This window comes from Mustela erminea, chromosome X (assembly GCF_009829155.1).
Source record: "Mustela erminea isolate mMusErm1 chromosome X, mMusErm1.Pri, whole genome shotgun sequence".
Classification (NCBI taxonomy): domain Eukaryota; kingdom Metazoa; phylum Chordata; class Mammalia; order Carnivora; family Mustelidae; genus Mustela; species Mustela erminea.
Window position 1 is genome coordinate 51823300 of NC_045635.1, and position 25022 is coordinate 51848321.

The window sequence follows — 25022 nt, forward strand, 5'->3', positions numbered from 1 at the left end:
AGAATAATGATTATAAAGATACCAGCTTGTATATTTAGAAGATACAGATAAAAAGCATAGAAAAAGGGAAGCATAGGGGGGGAAAAAAGCATAGAAGACACTAGAGAATCCCTTTCTGGAGAAATAAAAAAACTAAAATTTAACTAAGTTGAAATTAAAAAGTCTATTAATGAGATGCAATAAAAAAAGGAGGCTCTAACTGCTAGGATAAATGAGGCAGAAGAGAGAATTAGTGGTATAGAATACAAAGGCAAAAGTGAACTATTGGGACTTCATCAAGACAAAAGACTTTTGCACAGCAAAGGAAACAGTCAACAAAACCAAAAGACAACCAACAGAATGGGAGAAGATATTTGTAAATGATGTATCAAATAAAGGGCTAGTATGAAGAACTTACCAAACTCAACACCTAAGAACAAATAATCCAATTAAGAAATGGGCAGAAGGCACGAATAGACATTTCTCCAAAGGAGATATACAAATGGCAAACAGGCACATGAAAAAATGCTCAACATCACTTGGCATCAATGAGATACTACCTCATACTAATCAGAATGGCTAAAATTAACAAGCCAGGAATTGACAGATATTGGTGAGGATGTGGAGAAAGGGGAACCATCCTGCACTGTTGGTGGGAATGCAAGCTGGGTCAACCACTCTAGAAAACAGTACAGAGTTTCCTCTAAAAGTTGAAAGTAGAGCTACCCTATCACCCATGAATTACACTACTTGGTATTTACCCCAAAGATACAAACATAGTGATCTGAAGAGTCACCGGCACCTCAATGATTATAGAAGCAATGTCCACAATAGCCCAGATGTCCTTCAGCAGATGAATGGATAAAGATGTGATCATATATATAGCTATCTATCTCTATATAGAGATAGATATAATATATTTTATATATATTATATCTATCTCTATATAGATATAGATAAAATATATTATATCTATATCTATATAGAGATAGATATAATATATTTTATATATATTATATCTATATCTATATCTATATCTATATACATACTCAGCCATCCAAAAAAGAAATCTTGCCATTTTGCCATTTACAACAACATGGATGGAACTACAGCATACTATGCTAAGCAAAATAAGTCAATCGGAGAAACAAAATCATCATATGATCACACTGATAAGTAGAATTTAAGAAAGAAAACAGAGGATTATAGGAGAAGAGAGAAAAAAAATAAAACAAGATGAAACCAGAGAGGGAGACAAACCATAAGAGATTCTTTTTTTTTTTTAAGATTTTATTCATTTATTTGACAGAGAGAGATCACAAGTAGGCAGAGAGGCAGGCAGAGAGAGAGGAGGAAGCAGGCTCCTTGCTGAGCAGAGAGCCAGATGTGGGACTTGCTCCCAGGACCCCGAGATCATGACCCGAGCCGAAGGCAGCGGCTCAACCCACTGAGCCACCCAGGCGCCCCACCATAAGAGATTCTTAATCATAGGAAACAGAGTTGCTGGAAGAGGGGTGGGAGGTGGGGAGTGGGATAACTGGGTGATAGACATTAAGGGGGGGCCCATGATATAATGAGAACTGGGTATTATAAAAGACTGATGAATCACTGATCTATACCTCTGAAACTAATAATACATTATATGTTAATTAATTGAATTTAAATTAAAAAAAAGAAAAAAATTTTAAAAATACCAACATTATGGAAAGAACCCAAATGTCCATTGACTGATGAATGGATAAATAAATGTGTGTGTGTGTGTGTGTGTGTGTGTGTGTGTGTGAATGAAATATTATTCAGCCATCAAAAAGAATGAAATCTTGTTATTTGTAAGGATGTGGATGGAGCCAGAGAGTGTTATGCTAAGTAAATTAAGTCAGACAAAGACAAATACCATATGACTGTGGAATTTAAGAAACAAAACAAATAAACATAGGGAGGAAAAAAGAGAATGACAAACCATAAAACAGACTCTTAAATATAGAGAACAAACTGAAGGTTGCTAGAGGGGAGATGGTTGAGGAGATGGGTTAAATGGGTGGTGGAGATTAAGGAGGGCACTTGTTGTGATGAGCACTGGATGTTGTATGTCAATGATGAATCACTAATTTCTACACCTAAAACTAATATTACACTGTATGTTAGCTAACTGGAATTTAAATAAAAACGTAGAATGAAAAAAAAGTGGGTGCCAGATATTTAGGTGAGAAATTTTAAATACAGCCTGTGAAAAATATTAGTAGAAGCATCTATATCAATTTAAATAAAAGCAATTATGATACTTAAAATAAAGGAAAATTTTCCTTAATTAAAAATAATAGTTCTTAGTGTATAGTGTAAAAATATTAAATATAAAATTTATAAACAAGCCATAAATAAATGCATCATGGTGGGGAAAAGAAAAAAAGAATAAAGAAAAACAGAGGAAAATTTTCTGTAGGTAGTGTCCAGGGAACAATAGAAGGTAGAGACAAAGCTATCTTCAAAAAAAACAAAGGGTTTCAGAATTCTATTATTTACATTACCTGAAGCAAATGGAGAAACTTTTGAGAGTTTTGAGGAATAACTGAAGAATTCTCTAACAAGATATTAATGAAAATAATGAGAACAACAGCTGTGTTACTTTTATGGACAAAGATAATAATACATTGGAAAAATAATTATTGTGATCTACAGTTGATTACATGTCTTCTTCATAAGGATATATAATTAAATTATTTTTTAAAGATTTTATTTATTTATTTGACAGAGAGATCACAAGTAGGCAGAGAGGCAGGCAGAGAGAGAGGGGGAAGCAGACTCCCCACTGAGCAAAGAGCCTGATGTGGGCTTGATCCCAGGACTCTGGGATCATGACCTGAGCCGGAGGCAGAGGCTTTAACCTAATGAGCCACCCAGGCGCCCCTATAACTAAATTCTTAAAGCAATCCTATGGATTAGATGGATATCAGTTTTATCATTTGTAGATGAAGACTGATTTCGGGCAGGTTAATTGCCTGTTATTATACTAATAGTAGGATTCAATGTTGGTATTATTGTAATAATAAAGTATCTCTTCAAATGGAAAAGATAGAATAATATTATAAAAATATAAAAGGATTTGTAAGATGTATTATTGCCCATTTATCCTTCCTGGCATGATTATTTGAAAACATACTATTCTTCAAAAAGGCAAATAATGATTGAAAAACTCATGTATGGGAAAGTTTTAGGGGAAAAAAAATGAAGAACGTATGGTTTCAAGAACTAACAATTCTACTGAACATTTAAGAGTTCAAGGGTTATATTGACTTGGTGTAAAAGTCTGTTTCTGCTAAATAGTGGCTTTAGAAACTTGAAAAGTCCTTTAAACTCTGGGTCCAGTAAAATGAGGATTGCCATAAGTCAGCCCCACCCCACCCCATAAGCTGTAAAAAGTAAAGAAATAAATTGTGTAGCATTTTTAGAATAGGATTAAGTATGTTTTAAACCCAAGTAGCATAAGCTTGTATGCTTAATACCAAATCTTGAAAATGGTTTGACAAAGAGATAAGTCACAGTATGTTACATAAACATTACTGCAAAATTTAGACTCTAAGTGCAACCCAAATTATTGAAAGTGATATAATTTACAAAATATCCCAATTCATCATCCAAGGGTCAACCCTGAAAAATTCCTTCAAAAAATGTGTTTGCGGGGCACCTGGGTGGCTCAGTGGGTTAAGCCTCTGCCTTTGGCTCGGGTCATGATCTCAGGGCCCTGGGATTGAGCCCCATATCGGGCTCCCTGCAGGGAGCCCTCTTCCTCCTCTCTCTCTGCCTACTTGTGATCTCTCTCTCTCTCTCTCTCTCTGTCAAATAAATAAAATAAAATCTTTTAAAAAATGTATTTGCAAAATATGTTGTATTTTCTTCAGATATTTTTTTCACATAGTCTTTTAGTAACTTGGGTAATGATAAATCATTTCTGTAAAGTTTAAGTTGTGTAATAAGAATTGAGTATTCAGGGGCACCTGTATGGCTCAGTGGAATAAAGTCTCTGCCTTCGGCTCAGGTCATGATCCCAGGACCCTGGGATCCAGCCCTGCATCAGGCTCTCTGCTCAGCAGGGAGCCTGTTTCCCTTCCTCTCTCTCTCTCTGCCTGCCTCTCTGCCTACTTGTGATCTCTCTCTGTCAAATAAATAAATAAATAAATAAATAAATAAATAAATAAAAAGAATTGAATATTCAAGTAAATAAACTTACAAGAGGAATTTTTTAGAGATTATTTTACAACTTTCATACTTGTCCACAATTTTATTCATATAAATATAGAAATAAAATGTTTGCTCTGGAAAATAATACATTCACTAGTTGGAGCATATATTCCCAACAGTGATATTTAGGTATGATACAAGGTTCAGGGAATAATACAATATTTCTGAAGTAGGTCAGCAATGCAGGAAAATAAATAAAGGACAATTTTGAGAATGAAATCCCAACAGTAGATGAAGAGTAAAATAAAGTGAATTCCTTCTTCTGTGAAGGTACTTACTTGTGGGTGAAGCAGTATATTGTGTTCACCAAGCATGAAAGACAAAACAGAACAAAGCAAAAACATCTTTGATAAATGCAGCAAAATGAAATAAATGACATTCTTTGCATGAATTAATCTAACTTCCAGTTTGTTATTGGATGTTTCAATATTATAACTATTATCTTTTTCTGCAACTTTTTATTATGATAACTTAAAAAATATATAGCAAAGATTGCAACATCTTACAGAAAGCATCTTTACACCAACCATGCAGATTATACCATTAATATTGTATTACACTTGATTTATTGACTTCCATTGTTCCTTCCATCTATTAAGTCACTGTGTGTCTGTGTGTTTACCATATTTATGGTAAATCACAGATTACTACTATCACCTTATATATTTTAGAATGCAAATCATTAACTAGACGTCAATATTTATTTAATTTTTTTAAGTTTGTATTTAAAATATACATAAAATGTTTTTAATTTTTATTTCACTTTTTATTGTAAAATAATATGCTTACCAAAAAATTACAAAAACTATAGTACAAAAAACTCATATAATCTTTTACTCAGCTCTCCCAATGATTACCATCTTACTTAAGCAAAGAACAATTATCAATCACAGAAAAATAGCTGTGATAAAATATCATAAATAGTCAATCTACCTTATCAACATTTTATCAATTGTCACTTAATGTCTCTTTATAACCCAGACTTCAGTTCAGGATCACACATTGCATTGAGTTATGTCTCCTTATTCTTCTTTAATCCTTCCTTTCTTATATGACCTTGACACTTTTTGAGTATACCTGTCAGTCACTTTTCAGAATGTTCCTCAACTTGGTTTTGCCTGATGTTTCCTCATGTTAAATTAGTTTTTGTCCCACAAAAACAGCACAAATGCATCTTTGTCCATGAAGCATACAGGTATAATGATAAGGTTTCCATGGAAAAACTTGACACACACCTCCTCTACCAGGTCATCTTACCTTTTTGAAGGAGAATTTCAAAAAGGATTAATAGAGTTAATATCATAACTATACTTTCTGAATTTATAATTGTTTAAACCAAGCTTACATTTGACTTTTTTTTTAACATATAACTCACAGTTTAATTTGCCATGATGTGCACCCAGCATAACTTTAACTTTGTAGTTCTGATCCCTAGAGTCTCACTTCAGGAATCATACTAACCATGTTTTTGTATTTGATAAAACTTAACTTTCCAATATGCTTTCATTTTGTAAACTCCTAAAGACAATATATATTTTATACTTTTTTGAACCTTGAAAATGATTTGTATACAGTGGGTGCTAATTAAATGGTTCTGGCTGCTGAGTGGCTACCTAACAAGTTAAAAGTGGAAATACCAGCTTTAGAACCCATTGAAAATATTTCACATTTCTAAAGAGCTCACAAAAATGTCTCTATAGGCTTCCAAAGCAAGGAAGAAAGACTGTAAGAGCCAGCGATTCTGAAATTTTTTTCCTTGCCTAATTTAGAAAACAGATAAACTTGTGTTCCAATTGTACTTTTATACTGCCACTTACACTCTTTATACCACTGTTAGTTCCTAAAATGCATTATGAAAGAAGTTCTTAAACAGTTATCATGGAAATAGGGAATAGAAATAAAATGAAGCTAGTCAACTCAGAAAGATACCGTATGTTTGTTTCTTTATATTATCACACTTAACTTCAGTTCAACATCTGTTCAATGACATCTCAGGCTATATTTTAGGATGTGTGATGATTTTTTTTTTCACAAATTCTTAACTCACAACTCAGGATGTTCCCATTAATTGTGATTTGTAAAGGAGGCATTTAACTCAGGGCAGATGCTGAGCAGCATGAATATGGAACTACGGAAGGTACAAAATGACACATGGAATTCGCAAGTGGGCATAGATGGCCAGATGGTATTGGCATCTGAGAGATTTGTTACACCAACTTGGCAATAAAACATGTGTGATCACTAATTTAACATACAAAACTGGCCCAGAAAAATGTTTATGTTAAACAAATTTCCTCTCTAAATATCAGGTGCAACACATTTTATTACATAGTTTCATTTCTCAGCTGAGAAAACCAAGTATAGAAAATTGAATTCTTCCTTTCCAACCAAAGTCACATTCATTTAGGACAAGTCATGCTTCCATGAGCAAATTGAAGTTAAAGAGATGTATAATTCTCAAGATATTGTAAGCCAGTGAAACCAGAGAGTGGACAAATATGGGTATGATTTTCCCTGATTTGTCTAAGTATTACTGTATACACTACACATTGTATACTGTATACACAACACATTGTTTAGGCAAACCGTCTGTTTTTACATATTTTACTAGCTACAATGTTTGAATTCCATATCAGGAAATGTGAATATGGTTTTAGATCACCAGATGATTCTTTATGTTGTTTACTAAATCTTTTCTTAGGAAACCAAAACATGTAACAATTCCTTCAATTGAATTAATAAGCAAGAATCTCCTGGCATACCTTTTTTCTTTGTTTTTGCCTCCTATTTAACCATAACACTTTTATCAAATATCACTTAAAATACTATTGCATACATGAAGACTTCTCAATTTCCTCCACCATGGTTGGATGCTCCCTTTTCATGGTTCCCTGGCAACCAAATAATACCTCTGTTATAGCTAGGCTCCCTCTCAATCTACTAAAATGACACAGTAGAGCTAACATGATAGACTTTGGTGTCATAGGTTTTTTAAAAATATTTTATTTATTCATTTGAGAGAGAGAGAGAGAGCATGAGAGAGAGAGAGTACAAGCAGGCAGAGGTACAGAGGCAGAAGGAGAAAGGGAGCCTGATAAGGGCTCATCCCAGGACCCAGGGAGCATGACTGGAGCTGAAGCAGACGCTTAACTGCTGAGCCGCCCAAGCACCCAACTTTGGTGTCATGGTAACTGCTTCCTAAGGTATACAACTATGGACAAATTATTTTGTTACTTGGTTTTTTAATTTGGTAAAATAAGGTAATAATGCCAATTCCACTATTATAACTAAAAGTTAGATTAGATAATATATACACCTAAAGACCTAGCAAAATGAATGGAATATAATCCACAGTATTTATTATTGTCATTATTGTTGATGCACATCAAAACCTCACTACAGAGGAGTCAAGATGGCGGAGAAGTAGCAGGTTGAGACTACTTCAGCTAGCCGGAGATCAGCTAGATAGCTTATCTAAAGATTGCAAACACCTGAAAATCCATTGCCAGATCGAAGAGAAGAAGAACAGCAATTCTGGAAACAGAAAAACAACCACTTTCTGAAAGGTAGGACCGGTGGAGAAGTGAATCCAAAGCGACGGGAAGATAGACCCTGGGGGGAGGGGCCGGCTCCCAGCAAGCGGCGGAGCAAGAGCGCACAAAATCAGGACTTTTAAAAGTCTGTTCCGCTGAGGGACATCGCTCCAGAGGCTAAACCGGGGCGAAGCCCACGCGGGGTCAGCGTGGCTTCAGGTCCCGCAGGGTCACAGAAGGATGGGGGGTGTCTGAGTGTTGCAGAGCTTGTGGGTATTGGAACGGGAAAGCCGGCTACAGAGACAGAGCCGACAGTAAGCTCACAGCTCGGTGTTACCTTGAACTGGTCGCAGGCTCGGTGAGCTCGGAGCGCGGCCGGAGGTCAGGCAGACAGGAGTAACTGGGCGCTGTTCTCTGAGGGCGCACTGAGGAGTGGGGCCCTGGGCTCTCGGCACCTCCTGGCTGGAGACCAGGAGGCCGCCATTTGTATTCCCGTCCTCCAGAACTCTTCGGAAAGCGCTCAGGGAACAAAAGCTCCTGAAAGCAAACCCCAGCGGATTACTCACCCCGGCCCCTGATATCAGGGCGGTGCAATTCCGCCTGGGGCAAAGACACTTGAGAATCACTACAACAGGCCCCTCCCCCAGAAGATCAACAAGAAATCCAGCCGAGACCAAGTTCACCTACCAAGGAGTGCGGTTTCAATACCAAGGAGAGCAGCAGAATTCTAGAGGAAGAGAAAGCAAAGCACGGAACTCATGGTTTTTTCCCTGTGATTTTTTTTTTCGTCTTGCAGTTAATTTAATTTTTTTCTTTTTCATTTTTTGTTTTTTTTTTTTCTCGCCTTCTGGTAATTTTTTTTTTAACTTTTACCTTTTTCTTTTTTAACGTTTTTTAACTATTTATCTAATATATATATTTTTTCTTTTTTATATTTTTCTTATTTGTTTTCTTTTTTTAATTCTTTTCTTTTCTTTTGTTTTTCTTTTTTCTTTTTTTTTTTCTTTCTTCCTTTTTGAATCTCTTTTTATCCCCTGTGTCCCCCCTCACGATTTGGGATCTCTTCTAATTTGGTTAAAGCATATTTTCCTGGGGTTGTTGCCACCCTTTTAGTATTTTCCTTGCTCCTTCATATACTCTTATCTCGACAAAATGACAAGATGGAAAAATTCAACACAAAAAAAAGAACAAGAGGCAGTACCGAAGGCTAGGGACCTAATCAATACAGACATTGGTAATATGTCAGATCTAGAGTTCAGAATGACAATTTTCAAGGTTCTAGCCGGGCTCGAAAAAGGCATGAAAGATATTAGAGAAACCCTCTCGAGAGATATAAAAGCCCTTTCTGGAGAAATAAAAGAACTAAAATCTAACCAAGTTGAAATCAAAAAAGCTATTAATGAGGTGCAATAAAAAATGGAGGCTCTCACTGCAAGGATAAGTGAGGCAGAAGAAAGAATTAGTTATATAGAAGACCAAATGACAGAGAATAAAGAAGCTGAGCAAAAGAGGGACAAACAGCTGCTGGACCACGAGGGGAGAATTCGAGAGATAAGTGACACCATAAGACGAAACAACATTAGAATAATTGGGATTCCAGAAGAAGAAGAAAGAGAGAGGGGAGCAGAAGGTATACTGGAGAGAATTATTGGGGAGAATTTCCCCAGTATGGCAAAGGGAACGAGCATCAAAATTCAGGAGGTTCAGAGAACACCCCTCAAAATCAATAAGAATAGGACCACACCCCTCACCTAATAGTAAAATTTACAAGTCTCAGTGACAAAGAGAAAATCCTGAAAGCAGCCCGGGAAAAGAAGTCTGTAACATACAATGGTAAAAATATCAGATTGGCAGCTGACTTATCCACAGAGACCTGGTAGGCCAGAAAGAGCTGGCATGATTTTTTCAGAGTACTAAACGAGAAAAACATGCAGCCAAGAATACTATATCCAGCTAGGCTATCATTGAAAATAGAAGGAGAGATTAAAAGCTTCCAGGACAAACAAAAACTGAAAGAATTTGCAAACACCAAACCAGCTCTACAGGAAATATTGAAAGGGGTCCTCTAAGCAAAGAGAGAGCCTACAAGTGGTAGATCAGAAAGGAACAGAGACCATATACAGTAACAGTCACCTTACAGGCAATACAATGGCACTAAATTCATATCTCTCAATAGTTACCTTGAATGTTAATGGGCTAAATGCCCCAATCAAACGACACAGGGTATCAGAATGGATAAAAAAACAAAACCCATCTATGAATTGCCTCCAAGAAACTCATTTTAAGCCCGAAGACACCTCCGGATTTAAAGTGAGGGGGTGGAAAAGAATTTACCATGCTAATGGACATCAGAAGAAAGCAGGAGTGGCAATCCTTATATCAGATCAATTAGATTTTAAGCCAAAGACTATAATAAGACTGAGGAGGACACTATATCATACTCAAAGGGTCTGTCCAACAAAAAGATCTAACAATTTTAAATATCTATGCCCCCAACATGGGAGCAGCCAACTATATAAACCAATTAATAACAAAATCAAAGAAACACATAAAAATAATACAATAATAGTAGGGGACTTTAACACTCCCCTCACTGAAATGGACAGATCATCCAAGCAAAAGATCAGCAAGGAAATAAAGGCCTTAAATGACACACTGGACCAGATGGACATCATAGATATATTCAGAACATTTCATCCCAAAGCAACAGAATACACATTCTTCTCTAGTGCACATGGAACATTCTCCAGAATAGATCACATTCTTGGTCCTAAATCAGGACTCAACCGGTATCAAAAGATTGGGATCATTCCCTGCATATTTTCAGACCACAATTCTCTGAAGCTAGAACTCAACCACAAAAGGAAGTTTGGAAAGAACCCAAATACATGGAGACTAAACAGCATCCTTCTAAGGAATGAATGGGTCAACCGGGAAATTAAAGAAGAACTGAAAAAAATCATGGAAACAAATGATAATGAAAATACAACGGTTCAAAATCTGTGGGACACAACAAAGGCAGTCCTGAGAGGAAAATATATAGCGGTACAAGCCTTTCTCAAGAAACAAGAAAGGTCTCAGGTACACAACCTAACCCTACACCTAAAGGAGCTGGAGAAAGAACAAGAAAGAAACCCTAAGCCCAGCAGGAGAAGAGAAATCGTAAAGATCAGAGCAGAAATCAATGAAATAGAAACCAAAAAAACAATAGAACAAATCAATGAAACTAGGAGCTGGTTCTTTGAAAGAATTAATAAAATTGATAAACCCCTGGCCCGACTTATCAAAAAGAAAATAGAAAGGACCCAAATAAATAAAATCATGAATGAAAGAGGAGAGATCACAACTAACACCAAAGAAATACAAACTATTATAAGAACATACTATGAGCAACTCTACGCCAATAAATTTGACAATCTGGAAGAAATGGATGCATTCCTAGAAACATATAAACTACCACAACTGAACCAGGAAGAAATAGAAAGCCTGAACAGACCCATAACCAGTAAGGAGATTGAAACAGTCATTAAAAATCTCCAAACAAACAAAAGCCCAGGGCCAGACGGCTTCCCGGGGGAATTCTACCAAACATTTAAAGAAGAACTAATTCCTATTCTCCTGAAACTGTTCCAAAAAATAGAAATGGAAGGAAAACTTCCAAACTCATTTTATGAGGCCAGCATCACCTTGATCCTAAAACCAGACAAGGATCCCACCAAAAAAGAGAGCTATAGACCGATATCCTTGATGAACACAGATGCGAAAATACTCAACAAAATACTAGCCAATAGGATTCAACAGTACATTAAAAAGATTATTCACCACGACCAAGTGGGATTTATTCCAGGGCTGCAAGGTTGGTTCAACATCCGCAAATCAGTCAATGTGATACAACACATCAATAAAAGAAAGAACAAGAACCATATGATACTCTCAATAGATGCTGAAAAAGCATTTGACAAAGTACAGCATCCCTTCCTGATCAAAACTCTTCAAAGTGTAGGGATAGAGGGCACATACCTCAATATCATCAAAGCCATCTATGAAAAACCCACCGCAAATATCATTCTCAATGGAGAAAACCTGAAAGCTTTTCTGCTAAGGTCAGGAACACGGCAGGGATGTCCATTATCACCACTGCTATTCAACATAGTACTAGAGGTCCTAGCCTCAGCAATCAGACAACAAAAGGAAATTAAAGGCATCCAAATCGGCAAAGAAGAAGTCAAATTATCACTCTTCGCAGATGATATGATACTATATGTGGAAAACCCAAAAGACTCCACTCCAAAACTGCTAGAACTTATACAGGAATTCAGTAAAGTGTCAGGATATAAAATCAATGCACAGAAATCAATTGCATTTCTCTACACCAACAGCAAGATAGAAGAAAGAGAAATTAAGGAGTCAATCCCATTTACAATTGCACCCAAAACCATAAGATACCTAGGAATAAACCTAACCAAAGAGACACAGAATCTATACTCAGAAAACTATAAAGTACTCATGAAAGAAATTGAGGAAGACACAAAGAAATGGAAAAATGTTCCATGCTCCTGGATTGGAAGAATAAATATTGTGAAAATGTCTATGCTACCTAAAGCAATCTACACATTTAATGCAATTCCTATCAAAGTACCATCCATCTTTTTCAAAGAAATGGAACAAATAATGCTAAAATTTATATGGAACCAGAAAAGACCTCGAATAGCCAAAGGGATATTGAAAAAGAAAGCCAACGTTGGTGGCATCACAATTACGGACTTCAAGCTCTATTACAAAGCTGTCATCATCAAGACAGCATGGTACTGGCACAAAAACAGACACATAGATCAATGGAACAGAATAGAGAGCCCAGAAATAGACCCTCAACTCTATGGTCAACTAATCTTCGACAAAGCAGGAAAGAATGTCCAATGGAAAAAAGACAGCCTCTTCAATAAATGGTGCTGGGAAAATTGGACAGCCACATGTAGAAAAATGAAATTGGACCATTTCCTTACACCACACACAAAAATAGACTCAAAATGGATGAAGGACCTCAATGTGCAAAAGGAATCCATCAAAATCCTTGAGGAGAACACAGGCAGCAACCTCTTTGACCTCAACCGCAGCAACATCTTCCTAGGAACAACGCAAAAGGCAAGGGAAGCAAGGGCAAAAATGAACTATTGGGATTTCATCAAGATCAAAAGCTTTTGCACAGCAAAGGAAACAGTTAACAAAATCAAAAGACAACTGACAGAATGGGAGAAGATATTTGCAAATGACATATCAGATAAAGGACTAGTGTCCAGAATCTATAAAGAACTTAGCAAACTCAACACCCAAAGAACAAATAATCCAATCAAGAAATGGGCAGAGGACATGAACAGACATTTCTGCAAAGACGACATCCAGATGGCCAACAGACACATGAAAAAGTGCTCCATATCACTCGGCATCAGGGAAATACAAATCAAAACCACAATGAGATATCACCTCACACCAGTCAGAATGGCTAAAATAAAGAAGTCAGGAAATGACAGATGCTGGCGAGGATGCGGAGAAAGGGGAACCCTCCTACACTGTTGGTGGGAATGCAAGCTGGTGCAGCCACTCTGGAAAACAGCATGGAGGTTCCTCAAAATGTTGAAAAAAGAACTGCCCTATGACTCAGCAATTGCACTATTGGGTATTTACCCTAAGGATACAAACGTAGTGATCCAAAGGGGCACATGCACCCGAATGTTTATAGCAGCAATGTCCACAATAGCCAAACTATGGAAAGAACCTAGATGTCCATCAACAGATGAATGGATCAAGAAGATGTGGTATATATACACAATGGAATACTATGCAGCCATCAAAAGAAATGAAATCTTGCCATTTGTGACAACATGGATGGAACTAGAGCACATCATGCTTAGCGAAATAAGTCAAGCAGGGAAAGACAACTATCATATGATCTCCTTGATATGAGGAAGTGGTGATGCAACATGGGGGCTTAAGTGGGTAGGAGAAGAATAAATGAAACAAGATGGGATTGGGAGGGAGACAAACCATAAGTGACTTTTAATCTCACAAAACAAACTGAGGGTTGCTGGGGGGAGGGGGTTTGGGAGAAGGGGGTGGGATTATGGACATTGGGGAGGGTATGTGCTTTGGTGAGTGCTGTGAAGTGTGTAAACCTGGTGATTCACAGACCTGTACCCCTGGGGATAGAGTATTATGCCTCCATCAGAAAGGATGAATACCCAACTTTTGTAGCAACATGGACGGGACTGGAAGAGATTATGCTGAGTGAAATAAGTCAAGCAGAGAGAGTCAATTATCATATGGTTTCACTTATTTGTGGAGCATAACAAATAGCATGGAGGACATGGGGACTTAGAGTGGAGAAGGGAGTTGGGGGAAATTGGAAGGGGAGGTGAACCATGAGAGACTATGGACTCTGAAAAACAATCTGAGGGTTTTGAAGGGACGGGGGGTGGGAGGTTGGGGTACCAGGTGGTGGGTATTATAAAGGGCACGGATTGCATGGAGCAGGGGGTGTGGTGCAAAAATAATGAATACTGTTATGCTGGAAATAAAAAAAAAAGAAATCATAAAGATCAGAGCAGAAATCAATGAAATAGAAACCAAAAAAACAATAGAACAAATCAACGAAACTAGGAGCGGGTTCTTTGAAAGAATTAATAAAATTGATAAACCCCTGGCCAGACTTATCAAAAAGAAAAGAGAAAGGACCCAAATAAATAAAATCATGCATGAAAGAGGAGAGATCACAACTAACACCAAAGAAATACAAACTATTATAAGAACATACTATGAGCAACTCCACGCCAATAAATTTGACAATCTGGAAGAAATGGATGCATTCCTAGAAACATATAAACTACCACAACTGAACCAGGAAGAAATAGAAAGCCTGAACAGACCCATAACCAGTAAGGAGATTGAAACAGTCATTAAAAATCTCCAAACAAACAAAAGCCCAGGGCCAGACGGCTTCCCGGGGGAATTCTACCAAACATTTAAAGAAGAACTAATTCCTATTCTCCTGAAACTGTTCCAAAAAATAGAAATGGAAGGAAAACTTCCAAACTCATTTTATGAGGCCAGCATCACCTTGATCCCAAAACCAGACAAGGATCCCATCAAAAAAGAGAGCTACAGACCAATATCCTTGATGAACACAGATGCGAAAATACTCAACAAAATACTAGCCAATAGATTTCAACAGTACATTAAAAGGATTATTCACCATGACCAAGTGGGATTTATTCCAGGGCTGCAAGGTTGGTTCAACATCCGCAAATCAGTCAATGTGATACAACACATCAATAAAAGAAAGAACAAGAACCATATGATACTCTCAATAGATGCTGAAAAAGCATTTGACAAAGTACAGCATCCCTTCCTGATCAAAACTCTTCAAAGTGTAGGGATAGAGGGCACATACCTCAATATCATCAAAGCCATCTATGAAAAACCCACCGCAAATATCATTCTCAATGGAGAAAAACTAAAAGCTTTTCCGCTAAGGTCAGGAACACGGCAGGGATGTCCATTATCACCACTGCTATTCAACATAGTATTAGAGGTCCTAGCCTCAGCAATCAGACAACAAAAGGAAATTAAAGGCATCCAAATCGGCAAAGAAGAAGTCAAATTATCACTCTTCGCAGATGATATGATACTATATGTGGAAAACCCAAAAGACTCCACTCCAAAACTGCTAGAACTTATACAGGAATTCAGTAAAGTGTCAGGATATAAAATCAATGCACAGAAATCAATTGCATTTCTCTACACCAACAGCAAGATAGAAGAAAGAGAAATTAAGGAGTCAATCCCATTTACAATTGCACCCAAAACCATAAGATACTTAGGGATAAACCTAACCAAAGAGGCTCAGAATCTATACTCAGAAAACTATAAAGTACTCATGAAAGAAATTGAGGAAGACACAAAGAAATGGAAAAATGTTCCATGCTCCTGGATTGGAAGAATAAATATTGTAAAAATGTCTATGCTACCTAAAGCAATCTACACATTTAATGCAATTCCTATCAAAATACCATCCATCTTTTTCAAAGAAATGGAACAAATAATTCTAAAATTTATATGGAACCAGAAAAGACCTCGAATAGCCAAAGGGATATTGAAAAAGAAAGCCAACGTTGGTGGCATCACAATTCCGGACTTCAAGATCTATTACAAAGCTCTCATCATCAAGACAGCATGGTACTGGCACAAAAACAGAAATATAGATCAATGTAACAGAATAGAGAGCCCAGAAATAGACCCTCAACTCTACAGTCAACTAATCTTCGACAAAGCAGGAAAAGAATGTCCAATGGAAAAAAGACAGCCTCTTCAATAAATGGTGCTGGGAAAATTGGACAGCCACATGCAGAAAAATGAAATTGGACCATTTCCTTACACCACACACAAAAATAGACTCAAAATGGATGAAGGACCTCAATGTGCAAAAGGAATCCATCAAAAGGAGAACACAGGCAGCAACCTCTTCGACCTCAGCCGCAGCAACATCTTCCTAGGAACAACGCAAAAGGCAAGGGAAGCAAGGGCAAAAATGAACTATTGGGATTTCATCAAGATCAAAAGCTTTTGCACAGCAAAGGAAACAGTTAACAAAATCAAAAGACAACTGAGAAATGGGAGAAGATATTTGCAAACGACATATCAGATAAAGGACTAGTGTCCAGAATCTATAAAGAACTTAGCAAACTCAACATCCAAAGAACAAATAATCCAATCAAGAAATGGGCAGAGGACATGAACAGACATTTCTGCAAAGAAGACATCCAGATGGCCAACAGACACATGAAAAAGTGCTCCATATCACTCGGCATCAGGGAAATACAAATCAAAACCACAATGAGATATCACCTCACACCAGTCAGAATGGCTAAAATCAACAAGTCAGGAAATGACAGATGTTGGCGAGGTTGCGGAGAAAGGGGAAACCTCCTACACTGTTGGTGGGAATGCAGGCTGGTGCAGCCACTCTGGAAAACAGCATGGAGGTTCCTCAAAATGTTGAAAATAGAACTGCCCTATGACCCAGCAATTGCACTATTGGGTATTTACCCTAAAGATACAAACGTAGTGATCCAAAGGGGCACGTGCACCCGAATGTTTATAGCAGCAATGTCCACAATAGCCAAACTATGGAAAGAACCTAGATGTCCATCAACAGATGAATGGATAAAGAAGAAGTGGTATATATACACAATGGAATACTATGCAGCCATCAAAAGAAATGAAATCTTGCCATTTGTGACAACATGGATGGAACTAGAGCGTATCATGCTTAGCGAAATAAGTCAAGCAGAGAAAGACAACTATCATATGATCTCCCTGATATGAGGAAGTGGTGATGCAACATGGGGGCTTAAGTGGGTAGGAGAAGAATAAATGAAACAAGATGGGATTGGGAGAGAGACAAACTATAAGTGACTCTTAATCTCACAAAACAAACTGAGGGTTGCTGGGGGGAGGGGCTTTGGGAGAAGGGGGTGGGCTTATGGACATTGGGGAGGGTATGTGCTTTGGTGAGTGCTGTGAAGTGTGTAAACCTGGTGATTCACAGACCTGGGGATAAAAATATATGTTTATAAAAAAATAAAAAATTAAAAAAAAATTAACCTGAAAGTGCGTTTCTGCCACCTCCTTCCTGTTTGAGATGATAAAGAATGGCCACGATACATGAATTATAGTTCGGGGTTTTGAAAAGCATAATAGCTTTATACCAACACTTGAGCTTTTATTTATTTATTTAATTTTTGCTAACAAGATAGTTCGATTTGATATGCGGTTCCTGACAACCAACCTCAGAAATAATTCCATCTTCATGAGAAGTCAGAAAGAACCACAAACCAAACCTCAAAATAGATTCAAAGAGAAAATACTCTTTAAAAAATTTCCCTTCCTGGGGCACCCCAGTGGCTCAGTGAGTTAAAGCCTCTGCGTTTGGCTCAGGTCATGATCCTAGGGTCCTGGGATTGAGCCCCATGTCTGGCTCTCTGCTCAGTGGGGAGCCTGCTTCTACCTCTCTCTCTCTCTCTCTCTGCCTGCTCTCTGCCTACTTGTGATCTGTCTGTCAAATAAATAAATAAATAAATAAATAAATAAAATCTTTAAAAAAAATTTCCCTTCCTATCAGAAGCAGACCAAACCACTAACAAATTCTCCAGAAAGCTTCATCTAAAAGGTTGTACTTTCTTCAGACGCCCAGCAGGACCTTCTTCTCTGGGCCTGGTATTTCTTCAATGGCCTATTCCAGAGAATAAGACACTAAACTACTGAGCGCCATGGGCCTCAGAACCACGAGAAAGAATGATGAGGGGCACAAAGCATGCCTCTGGTCACCAAGAGGGTATGGAAACGTTTGCTGCTTTTCTGCAATTTTCAAAGCTGAGTTTTTAGCTGGAGGCCGCTCCTTTATGATAAATTGCTGATACCGTATAGTAAAAGCTATTATATGATCTTTTACAAACCACTTCCTATCTTTGCATTCTCATGTGCCAAGACAGACAGGCATTTAAATTGCCTGTAACCTTCGTGTAATAGATTTATGATTGATGATAGATTTAGTTAAAATATAACTATTTTAAATATTTACTCTCGGTAAACGATTTCAAACTATGCTCACTTAAGTAACTTGGTGCATGATCCCTTTTCTATTAAACCGTAGTGCAAGGACCAATGCCGCGTTTCAGAGAGAACCCCAAGCTATTTTTCTAGAATGGCCGTATGCGTATATATCAGGCGTCCTCTTTTCACTCCCTTTGTGGAGCAACTACCCTGGAGGTCATGTAATAACCAATGACCAAAAAACAAACAAAAAACCCAAACATCCAGGTCGAAGTTATTTGCGCGTGCCATCATGCAAGGGCAGACCCTGCCTGGAGAGGAGGAGACTGCTCAAACAGATCGAGGGCAGGCATCTCAGCCCAGGCCTGTGCTGGGGAAGCTGGTTCCCGGCTTCCAGCGCACTCAGGAAGCCAGCAAACCGACCCGAGAGTGCAGCTGGGGTTTAGGGCTGATGATCTTTTCGTAGCCAGCCCACGAGGTGACACCCGCTCGGGGAGCCAGGCTAGGAGGCCGCCCAGCGCCGGCGCTGGCGACGCTCACAGCCCCCGGGGGCTTTGACCCGCGCCCCGGCCCGGGCCCGCGCCTCAGGAGGGAGGGGGGCAGGGGCGGCGCAGAGAAGGGGCTTTGCTAATTGGAGGTCCCCTCGGAGCGTCTGGGAGGAGGTGGAGGGGCTGCCGGAGGAGGGGCGCGCCGCGGTGCTGTTCTGCGGCCCAGTCGGGACTGCAGGACCCCCGGACTCGCCGCCCGTGCGCTCCCGCGCTCCAGCCCAGCCCCCGAGGCCTCGCCGGCCCGCTCCAGCGGCCCGCTGCCCCTCCCCGCCCCACGGCTTCTCCAGAGACCCTCTGCGCACAGTAAAGTGACACCGCGCTGCGCCCTCACCTGGAGCGGGAAGCGCGGGCCGAGAGCTCGCGCGGGGGTGTCGGGGCCCAGCCTCCCGCGACCCCCGGGGCACCGGGACCACCCCGGACGCCGCGCCGCACCCGGGTCCGCACGGGGTCGGGCTGGGGATGGCGCCGCCCGAGTTGCCCCCCGCCAGCGGGCGCGCTAGCCCCCATCGTTCGGCACCCCCACGCGCGCGTGCGGAGGAACCCCTTCCCTCGTCCCGCGCCGTGGCCCGCCCTGCCGCTTTTGTTCTGGACTTGGGATCCCAGGTGGAAACTAGTCCCTCAGACCTCCCTGGCAGCAAGGAGCGCAGGGAGGGATTCTCGGTTTTTCCGCCCTGGCTCTTCCTCTCTCCCTGCTCACATGCCTTCTCGTGTCCCTTTCCTCTCCTCGTTTTCACTTTTATTAAATGGTTTTGTTCTGCATGTTGACCCGCAGAGCTATTTCATGAACGAATATACACGAAACCGAGCCGGAGCCCACCTGTGAGAGCCCACCTGTAGAGGCCTTTCATTAGAATGGTCTCGGGTTCTAGCCTCAGTTCAGAATACTGCGTGTACCTGTGGACCGAGTCCAGACGTTTCTTTCATCTCTGACTTGAATTTGAAATCCTCCTCAGACTTCAGCTTCCAGGATTTCTCCCCGCCTTGCTCTCCCACTGTCTTGGTGGGGATCCGCCATGAGTGTTGAACACAGGAATGAATGAATGATAGATACCGCCAGATCACTGGGGCTTTTTCTTGTTTTGCTGAGGTTGGAAAGGCTTGGGAGAGACCCCCTGTATGCAGATACAGAGCTGCACGCAATTACTTAGATAAACGTGTTCCCCACTTAATTGCTTGGGCATTGAGCATTTCACCCTTAACCTGTGGCTTGAGCAGTTAGGAGGAGACAATCTGGAGGTGAATCAGAAGATGGCTGAATCCACATGGTGGTGGGCTGGGTTTAGGAGATTTTCCCGGAGATTCAAAAGAAAGATCTAAATTCTTCCAGTGGGGAGTGGTAAACATTTTATCGATGGGACATGGAAAATAAATTGTCTGGTTAACCTTTCCCTCCCCCTCAAAACCCATTATTTGAAAAAACAAAAAGGGAAGTGAAGGGAGAAATCCTCCCACTCCCATCCCCACTCACCTCCATAGCCACCTCCTCTTCCAAGAACCTAACGGACAAGGTGCCAAGAAGTGTTAGGTACCAGCAGTGGTCTCAGAGCTCATTCAAGGATCATGGTGAAAGGCATTCAAAGAGATTGTGGGGGCACAGGGATCCAATTAAGGGGGACAAGTTTAAGGTTTGCCTGGTCCCCTAAAAATTAATGGGACTAGAGAAGATGAGCTTTGGGAATTATAGCTTAATGGATACAACGTGTAAAAAGCTTCAGTGAGTCACGGTGGGAACAGGCCATGAGGGCAGCAAATACACTCTTAGATGATGTTATTAATAGCACTACAGGCTCTAGATTTCCTGTGGTGGTGTTCTTGGCAAGACCAGCCCGGCCAAAGTGGATACTCACAACCTGGAACAGAGGGTCTTGGAGATCCCAGCACGTGAGGTATGATGTCACTCTGTGTTTTTTATCCAGTTGTTGTACCTTCAGTGTTTCCCCCGCCCCTTCTTATACTCGCTATGATGTCCCCGTCTAGGTTGGTAGAAGTCTTGTTCAATTTTAGGTTTTCAATACTACCGAATTTTGTTTCTGCCTTCGTGAGCTGATTCTGTCCCTCCTCGAAGCAGCACAGCGTTCTGTGTGGTTGTGGGTATTGATGCAATCTAACCAAGTTCATCTTTTCATTAGAGTAGAGAAACCATTGGCATTTCATGAAACGACTGAGCCCCTCAAATGATGCCCATCGTCTTGCATTCCTTTGCTTCATCCCTGTGTACATTTATTTATTTATTATTTTATTTCAATTATTTTTTTAGAAAAACATAGAGTATATTTTTATCTCCAGGGGTACAGGTCTGTGATTCACCAGGTTGACACAACTCACAGCCCTCATAGATCTCTTTTTAAAAATCCCTGTTTTTTTCTTTAAATGTTTTTATTTATGTGTTTTTCATTTTTCTCTTTTGTTTTTAATTTTCATTTCAGCATACCAGTATTCCTTGTTTTTACACCAAACCCAGTGCTCCATGCAATCTGGGCCCTCTCTAATAACCACCACCTGGTTCCCCCAACCTCCCACCCCTCGCCCCTTCAAAGCCCTCATATTGATTTTCAGAGTCCTTAGTCTCTCATGTTTCACCTCCCCTTCCAATGTATTTAATTTACATTTTTAATTCTAAAGTTTTCATTTGTATTTTCAAGTTTCAATTGAATTAAATATATTTAATTTAACTTCATTTAAATTTTATTAAAATTTTTTTAAAGGCTGATACATGCTGTCGGCCCCCAAATCTGCGGTCTCAGAAAGTACACAGAAAATGGGGAAAGGGAATGTAGACTTACAAAGAAGAACCATTTCGCTTTTCTAGGTCCTTCTTTTTAAAGAGTAGAAAATATACTTTCCCAGAAAGAAACAAACTCAGAAGGAAAGTGTAGGATGAAAGTTACCTTCATCAGCCTATAAACAGATACTCAAACCAAAAACACTGGAAACTGCAAAAAGATGCCAACTGTTTTTAAAGAAATGGCAGACGACTTTAGGTAAGAATAACTTTCATGCAAATTGAAGAGGTAGACGTGGTCGAATTGTTCAGGAGGCACCAAAAGAATGAGAATCACATTCTATTGAAAGGAAGGAAGACTGAGATTCTGAACAAAAATGTTTTATTAGGTAAAAGAATGTATTATATATATATATATATTATATATATATATATATATATATATATATATATATATATACTAGTTTTCTATGGTTGCTACTACAAGATACCAGAAGCCTGGAGGCTGAAACCACAGAAGTGGACAGTGTCACATTTCTAGAGGCTACGATGTTGGTGGGACATGCTCCTTTTGTAGGTATTGTGGATGGATCTGTTCCAGGCCCCTTTTCCAGCTTGAAGTATTGCTCTGGCTTTGGACTTCTTCACCGGGCCTTCTCCCTCAGTGCATATCTGTGTATCCGCACTCTCCCTTCTTAGAAGCACACAAGTCCTCCTGAATTAGGGGCCCAGTCTACTCAAATATGACCTCATCCTAGCTAGTGACATCTCCAGGGACCCTATTTCCAAATAAGGTCATGCTCCCAGGTGCTGGGGTTTAGGACTGGGATACTTCATATGCATAAACACACACACACACACACACACACACACAAGTGTGTGTGTATATGTATTCCTATATATATCTATGTGTATAGATAGAAAGGGAGGAAGGAATAGACGGGGAAAAGAAAATACGCCTAGCGAGTTAGTAGACTTCACCTTTAACTTTTCAACAATGACCTTCAGAATGAATGACTGAAATTCTATTGAAAGAAAAGACCTGGATAGGTCAGTGAAAAATAAACTCTACATAGGAGGATGCAGAGGCTAGTATAGATTTTGTGGGAAGAGAAAGGATGAAAAGGGCTAGACCGTACCCAAAGGAATCCTCAAAGGCTGCTTTTCCGAGGTCTTGAGAAGAGACAATGGAAAGACACCCGATCCGTGAACAGAGCAAGAAACCATTGCAGAACAACAAGGGATCCTTTTAGAAAGACATGGCTATCCTCAAGGTGTCTGCATGCGATGAGAAAACTCACTGAGATCCACCACATTCAAGCCCATCCAACAAGGCTGCCAGACACTTTTTGGAAAGCTTGTCTTTCTTTCATGGAGAGAGAATGAGTGAGAGAGAGCATGAGAGAGGAGATGGTCAGTGGGAGAAGCCAACTCCCCAAGGAGCTGGGAGCCCAAGGCGGGACGAGATCCTGCCAGTCCGGGGTCATGACCTAAGCCCAAGGCAGTCGCTGAACTAACCGAGCCACGCAGGCGCCCTTCTCCAGAAATGGGTCAACAACAGCTGAGGAGCACCTGGGCGGCACCCTCAGTGAAGTGCCCAACTCTGGGTTCTGGCTCAGGGGGTGATCTCAGGCTCTTGAGATTGAGCCCTGAGGCTAGCTCTGGGCTCAGGGCAGAGTCCACTAGGTCTCTCTTCGGGTCCTGCCCTTCCCCCCTTCCCCATGAAGAGTGCTCTTGCCCTGAAACCAACTAGGAAAAGCCTTCACAGAAATAAACAATGGTTGAGAGGGGGAGGGGTGGGGAGAGAAGCGACTGACCCGGGGCGAGCGGGAGGTGCCCGAGATGCTGCCCGCCCTGCCAGGGCCGGGCTCCCTCAGCCGCCACCGCCACCGCCTCGCGACGCCGTCGCAGCCACCGCGGCAGCAACTCCCGCCGCCCCGCCGCCCCTGCCGCCCCGCCGCCCCCGCTGCAGCCCCCGCCGCAGGGAACAGCTGAGCCCAGGGAGCCTTGGCGCAAGCCTCCAGGAGCGCCTCCAGCGCCCTCTGAGCGCGCTCTCTTGGGGCAGCGGGGCCAAAGATCCGTCAGGGAGGAGGCGAGGGCGGCGCCCAGGCGTCCCCGGCGGGGGAGGGGCAGGCAAGACCTGCAGGGAGATCCCCTTGGGATTGTTGGAGCTGCTGCAGGGCTTCACGCTGCACTTGGCGACGCACCAGCCTGAGGACCCTGCCCTGCATCTGGCTCTTTCCTGAGCAGGGAGCCTGTTTGGCCCTCTCTCTCGGCCTGTCTCTCTCCCTCCTTCTCCTCTCTGTCTGTCCAAGGAAGGAAGAAAAACTTCCAAGAAATCATCAAACAACCCTCCTGATTCTTGTCGTTCATGAGGACCCCATGCGTCAACATTTGATTTTTACTTCTTGAATGGAAGGAATTGCTTGTTTGATAGACGCATTTGACAGAAAGACAGAGACAGTGAGAGAGGGAGCCCCATTGGAGAGGGAGTACAAGAAGTGCAAGTGGGAGAGAGAGAAGCAGGCTTCCTGCTGAGCAGAGAGCCCCAGGCAGGGCTTGCTCCCAAGACCCTGGCATCAGGACCCCAGCAGAAAGCAGCCACCCAGGTGCCCCACTCCAGGATTAAATCCGTTTTTCACGATTCAGTCCGTTGCATTAGGCAACACGCTTCGAGGTCCTCCTCCACTGGGATAACACTAACCCAGAGGTTGTGTTTTCCTTGGCACTTTTGTGATCACTGAGCATTTTAGGAATCTTTTCATGGGTTTCTTGGCTGATGATTTTCTCCTTGCCATATTTCTGTGCAAGGATGTTCATTGTTTTGAAGGTACCTACCTATCCTTCTTGATTCCTAGTTATCCTCTCTCGAGTTGTATACAGTTCCTTAGGTGGTATCTCCATACAACCTTTCATACTTTTCGTCTTGTCCTTTGCTGGGCAAGATTTTGTGTTTGGAACCTTGGATTCGTAGAGTCCAACTTCCCAACCCTTCTTGGGCTTCCCGTTTTTGGTGGTGTGCTCCGCTCATCTCTGCCACCGCCCCCAGATCCTCAAAAGGGTTTCCTATTGTATCTTCCAGACAACGTCTGATGTCTTCTTTCGTATGTAGGCTCCATCAGTCTGGAATAGCGTTCGGACCTCTTCTGTTCCACGTGGATATTCACGTCGTTTAGCACCGCTTGCTCAAAGTCTGCCCTTTCGTGTTGGTCTATTTCCTCGGGTCATTTCAAGAGACCTTTTGTAAGACATCCTATCCCATCAGATTCTCCTCTCACTCTCTTTCTCCCTCAGTCTTGCTCTCGCTTCTTTCTTCAGATTTGCCGGGGAATGACGAGCCCTTTTCGTGTCCAGGGCAATAGGAGAACTGGATTAGCCACGGACACAGGCACTTGCTAG

At 40.9% G+C, this 25022-nt stretch overlaps 1 long non-coding RNA gene across 1 annotated transcript; it reads right to left on the reverse strand.

The window, feature by feature from the left end:
• Window positions 1-589: 589 nt before the first annotated feature.
• LOC116582467 lies at window positions 590-18734 on the reverse strand. Its single transcript, XR_004282435.1, has 3 exons — window positions 18660-18734; window positions 18260-18262; window positions 590-620 (listed from the first exon to the last, which is right to left on the reverse strand). It is a non-coding gene; the product is annotated as an uncharacterized LOC116582467 (long non-coding RNA).
• Between the last annotated feature and the right edge of the window lie 6288 nt (window positions 18735-25022).